The sequence below is a fragment of the Temnothorax longispinosus genome, chromosome 9 (assembly GCF_030848805.1).
Source record: "Temnothorax longispinosus isolate EJ_2023e chromosome 9, Tlon_JGU_v1, whole genome shotgun sequence".
Lineage (NCBI taxonomy): Eukaryota > Metazoa > Arthropoda > Insecta > Hymenoptera > Formicidae > Temnothorax > Temnothorax longispinosus.
In genome coordinates, this window is record NC_092366.1 from 9,292,805 (window position 1) to 9,299,142 (window position 6,338).

General features: G+C 45.3%; 1 protein-coding gene across 1 annotated transcript in view; it reads right to left on the reverse strand.

The window, feature by feature from the left end:
- The window catches only part of Mical-like (MICAL-like protein), a 73,845-nt gene that overhangs the window by 44,672 nt on the left and 22,835 nt on the right, over positions 1 to 6,338 (reverse strand). The window lies entirely within an intron of this gene.

Here is a 6,338-nt window from a genome sequence, read left to right on the forward strand (position 1 = left end):
AATGTTCATATCTTCTTCGCGGGATCTTCCAAAAGCGAAAGGCCTTCGCGTTCTTTGGAATTCGACCGACAACTCGAGGTATTGTTAGCACGTAACTTCTAAAAGGTCAGAAGAGACGAGCGGACACGCTTCGCGGAAACGTCGGCAGAATCGATAGTAAAAGGTAATGCGGGTCTCCCTAGCGCGGCCTTCTTGCTCTATCGTAATTGCGCTAAAAGTCACCGCGTGTTCCATCCATGTTATTATAATCCTGTAAACGACAAGTGAATTAACCCGGCACCGCGACTCATATACCCTCGTAATGTTCATGCTGCATCCGGATAAAGTTTCCGCCCCATCCCCTCTAATTTCGAACAAACACCTAATTGACTCGGAATCGTGGCTCTAAATAAACGAGAACCGATCGAGCCGTACATTATTGATAATAACTCGGTACTTGCTGCAACGGGCTAAGTCTTAATTAAATTAAATTTCTACGCATGAATCATAAGCGTGCAAGCGCGGCTTATCGATAGTGACGGTAATAGAATGCACTTTACACGTAAGAAAATGGCGACTGAGCTAAAGACCGAGAAATACGAACGGACACTGTCGGCGGCGCGAATCTGATAAGGCTAATCGCAGCGAAACGAAAAGCCTCGAATAAATCGGCCTCGGGTGCTCAGGCTCGCGTAAGGCTGTATAGCGCGATAGATAAAGACATGCATTATTCCGCCGGGCCGAGTCTCTAGCCTGTGAAAGCCGGAGCGTACTTTCAGACGTCTCCTCGGACGTTTTAAGATCTCAAGGCCCGATAATCGCCAGAAATATTCGCCACTTTTTACGAGATTAAGAGACCGCTCCGGTTCGCCCGTTGCAACCAAAGCGAGGCACACTGCAGCCGCGCGAGAGGCTGTCGGGAGCGCAGAGGCCCGCCTGGCTTTCTCTACTTAATCGATCATGCGTCGTAACACGCGCCGCGGCTATAGCCCGATATAGTTGTCCCGATTCTATCCAGTTCCAGTTCGCGCATAATTTATTAAGGGCTGCCTGGGAACATAAAACATATCCGAGGAAGTAACCGGCGTGCCGGCAGGCCGCCCAGCCGCGCCGGCCGGCCGGCGAATAGAATCGTTATCGCGGTCGATTTCCATGCATGCTGTCGCTCGCGCGCCGGACGAAATAGAGCAAACCGAAGCATACGTTACAACAGAACGCAAGCTGTGCATAGCTCTCTAATCTGTTGGTCAATTCGCGCGCGATTCAATTGGAAGAGCATTCGCGTATTCGAAATTTTCCTCGAGATTTATCGCCGCGACTTACAATGTCGAACCATAGATCTACACGAAAAAACGTCTTTCTTACGTACACCATTCGTTCCCATAAATTTATACCTCATATTCTTATTCGTTTGCTGTGGTATGTTTTTTCCGCCCCAATTGCTGACTCGCGTCTCGCTCGGTGCAGCTGGCGCGTTTCCGTACCGGAAGTAAATTCAAAGGGCCGTTATTGCGCTTCCGCGTGTCCGTATTGCGACAGCTCTGTACCCCGCATACTGTACATAATGCTACGTTTGTTATGTATCATTACGGTATGTTCGTTTGCGGGAAATGATACTGTAGCTTCAAAAGAAGATGTGATTTAAATTTAACTAGAACCCAAAATAAAATTTAAACAAAACGAAATATGCATAATGCCATTTGTACATTTTGCGTGCACAATTTCGGATGCAATTACATTTCGGAAATATTTTTGTGAACAAATCGTAAATTAGCCAGATCGCCAATTATCTTCATCTATTGTCTTTCCCGGGAGAAAATTGCACAATGGTTTTAAACGATAGGGACTGTGACAAATGGCAGATGCAAGGTAACCGAATAAATTTCAATTAGCACGCTCGATGCTGATGAATGATCTTGCCTATAAACTTTAAATTTATGCAGATGATCGAACGAGATCCTTACCTCGATCAAGAGAAATTATTATGAAAACGTGATATCGGATAAAGAGAAGAGAAAAGAAGTACAGGTGAGGGCATTGCGCTGAAAATCATCGGAAAATCTGACAAAGACGGGAATTAATGAAATTCCGAAGAAGTAATAATGTGCCTCGTGCGCGCGTTCTTCGGGGAGTCGAACAAAAATGGGTCAAGCGCGAGAAAATTCGAATGAATCCGCGCCTACCGCGATCGTCCTACGTCCACCGTTTTATTTTCGCCAAAATTACCACTTCGCAATGGAACGAGCTTTACGAAGCGTAACTCGATACAACCAAGAGACTTTCACCCGTGAATTCCGAATAAAAGACACACCACTTCAAATTTTATTATCTATTTCAGTAAATGGATTTTTGCTACGAAGTAGTAAGACCTCTCTCTCTCTCTCTCTCTCTCTCTCTCTCTCTCTCTCTCTCTCTCTCTCTCTGTCTGTCTGTCTTTCTCTGTCTCTGGACTCGACAAGAATAACGTGAACGATATGGATGATGTGTCAATCGTGATTTCATCAGTTTTGCTATAATATCGTCCTCCTTCTCGACGCGATCGTGTATAACGTTGCTATTCTCGGAGAAAACCGAATCGCGCGGCGAAATCTCCTCTCGTACGCCGTTTCTATGACGACAAAATGGAAAGATATGTTCGATCGTCCAGTGCGACGAAGGGAGAATCCTTAATCTTTCTAGTCGCAAAGCGTGGTGGACCCTCTGAAAGACTCTTCTGGGTTTCCGCGTCTATGATAAATATCGGTAAACAAAAGTCATTCGACTAGAATATTATCATTTTTCAAAAATCTAATAGCCATGTTACGTCTCCCGCAGTATTTAATAAAATTGGTACCTGTAGGGATATTGGAACTATAAATTATAGATAGTTAATTTAAATTTCATACGTGTTATCTCGCTTCATGTTATCGTTCAAATTTTTTGCGCAGGAGCAAACCCACCCAGTGGAAAATTAATTTCCTCCCTCCCATTACCGAAAGATCACGATTGATCGCTCCAGCGGAGTATGCAAAAATTCGTTAATTAAGATTTAAATCATGTTCCAAAGTAAAGCGAATGTCTCTCAATCAACTTGAGCCTCAATAGTCACGAATGGACTGTTACATTTTCAACAAACGGCGCATACTCGAGATTTCGTCTTATACAGAGAGAAAGAGAGAGAGAGAGAGAGAGAGAGAGTGTGTGTGTGTGTGTGTGTGTGAGTGACCCTATTTTTAAACTGATTTTATCTTGAGGAAATTTCGATCAGACGTTTTAATATAAAGTATTCCGTAATGAGATTCTGTAAAGTTACATTATATGCAATATTAAACTGAAAAGATCCGACGTTATCTGAATGATAATACATAACCATATGCGTTGCAAATTATTTCGTGACCTGTGTACTAGTGTTATACTTTTATACCCGGAATTTCTCTTCGTTCGTTCTGTTCAACTGTTACCTAAAACTCAATAAAAAATTTCGCTGTTACAACATATACTTTTCTAAAACTTATAATATTCGATGAGATGGTATCGCAATTTATATACTTCTTCTACTTGATAATGACACCCGATCGCAACACTGATATGGCCAACGTTAGACTGTGGTATACATGAGTACAAATGAGAGATGTTGCAACACTAATTAGATGAAAATTAAGAAATACAGAGTCGGAAATGTGTGTTAATGAGTGTGCGCAATGTGTTACTGTGTGTGAATGTCCGCAGGGTTGAACTCGAGTCTGTAGGTTCGTTAAACCCAAAGGATTGTGCGAATCAATCCTCCCTGCGGGAGCAAGGAATATACTTATAAATAAAGTTATAATTGTTACCTGCAACTCATATGTACCAAGACTTAGTCCACTCTCTTACTTCCTCTATCAAATGCATATATATATGTAGATGGTAATGCATAAAGTTATTACAGTGTTTAAATCATGCATTATACGCGCTGTTAGAGCTGGGAAAGTTCGAAAATTCCACGAGAATGGCGGTCCATTAATAGCAAGAGACATTTTCTCGCTATGGATGTTTAGACCAAAAGTAAGTGCAAACCATGAGCGCTCATAGGGGAGAGGGCAAGGAGAGGACCCCTGGATTTTAATTTTTTCAATTTAGAATAATTTTATAATTGACAACTGGAATTTTTTCTTTGAAATTCATCCACACACATACTATCTCAGAAAAAAGAATCAGAAAGAATTTATAGACACAAATAAAATAATTAATGACCTCTGTCACATAAAAAACTTTAATGAAGAAGCTGAAATATAGAAATATATGCTTTTTCAAAACTGCTCCTCCTTGAAAAAAGTTGTAAGGGCGCCCATAGTGCAAACAGTCGCAAAATTGGTCAGATAATACAAATGAATCGTAAAATTTAACTTTATCGCGATTTCGACGAGAGCTGCAGAAAGAATAATATTGCAAACAAGCGTAACCATCACCGCTGGCGTGCTTGCAAAGAAAGCGCAAATGCCGCGTATCGTATAATTATATGCATATTCGTTCGTTCGTAATTTGACGGCACGCAAAGGTTTCCGCTCCGACTCGGTCACGCGATTGGAAACCAACCCGCGGAATATCCTAACATCAAAGAACATCCCGCGCGGTATCCGTTCGTTCCCTAAATTGCCGCAACATCGTTCAGCAATTGGAACAAAAATTTAGCCACTTGAAGCTCTCTGAGCCTCGAATCCCGCTCGGCCTCCGGGCGAGTGGTGGAACGGAGAAGACTTTGTCGAAAATGTCCAGAGGACAAGCGGTCGCGTTGGCTACGGGCAATAATGTCAGACTCGCGACAGAAAATGGAAACGGTGTCGACCGAGGGTTGATGTGGGCAAACAAAGAGGAGAAGGATGAGACGGAGGAACGTATGGCGACCGCTTCATCATCGTGTCGAGAAATCAAAACACGAAGGACATGGCGATGGAAAAACAGGGAGCTCCCTGGCTCGCGTGCATAGCGCGCGGTATGAATTAAACATACGCTGTTCGCGATCCGGGCGACGGAGGTTGAGGCAAGGAGCGACGCCGAGAAGCGTCGCGTTGGCAGAGAGATGAAGGGAGGAATGAAAAGATAACTCGGTGAAATTGGAGTCGTACGAAGGAAAAGACGGAGGCGAAAGGCGGAGGGGAGTGCAGGGTGTACGTGTTGAGGCGTTGCTAAATTGTCGGGCTCCTATACTAAGATACTACGCACTAAAAAGTATTTCAATGAAACGAAATATAAATATGCATGTACGCGGCTTGCGTAAACTTATACCGTAAACTTATATCGCTGCCTCCCCGATTGAAACCATCAATGTTCTTGGTCCGATTTCCATTATCTACGCTTCGGGTAAAGTTCGCAACTCGTGTGGAGCGTCCTATCGACCCCGATATTAGTTATTCGTAGCGCCCATCCCTAACCATGGGCCTGTCCAACGATTGGAAGGACAATAGCTGGGAGTTTGCGAGGACCGGCCCGAAACTTGGCTCCGACATCCAACAGTGGAACTCGAAACTCACCCCCATGAGTGAGCACGTCCGCGACGACCTCGGTCCTCACTCGCCACCATCCAGCCACCACTCTCGCGTGATCGTTCGCCTTCGGCTATCTCCGCTGATGATCGGTCGCGCGCAACCCTCTCCAACGAGGCGGACAGGATGACCGGGGAAAACGACCAGCGTGGAGAGGGTGCGGCCGAATGCGGGGAACGACGAGGCCAACGGTTACGAGAGCGATATATGGCCCGCGGTTTTAAGAGCGATGAGAAGCGATACAAAAGTCCCGCGGAGAGACAGAAGGGAAAGGAGGAAAGATGTGCGCGCATACGCATATTTTTGGATCTTTCCTCATCCCTTTCTGGTCCGCTCGCTGGTATATGCGTAATAGCGTACGTTTGTACACAGAGCACATAGAGCCGTGACTCCCCCAACACGCCTCGGGCGAGAGGGAGCGCACGAGAGTAGGAAATAACCATAGTCAGACACATGTACATCCTTTCGCATGTGCATACATAGATACTCCGTATAAACTCCCACATATGTACGTAGGTACAGCATCGGCGGAGGGCCCCAGTGCGCCACCAACGAGTTCTTCGACCATTCCCCTCTTCCCGAGCTAGGTCCTTCTCGCTCGACCCTTCAGCCGTCTTCTCGCATTCCTCTCTTTCGCGCGCATGTTTTCCGCGTGCTGGCCCCCTCTGACCCACCCGTCGTTGCCGCTCTACTCTCTCGCGCAAACGCTGTGGTCGTATTCTCCTTACCATCTGACGGTCTATCCTTGTCTAACTCGTACATTTCTATCTCTTCCTCTCGTATCTCCTACCCCCACAGAATATGCTCGACATAGCAGCAACGGCGGCGGCGGCGGCAACAGTAGAGGTGGTGACGACG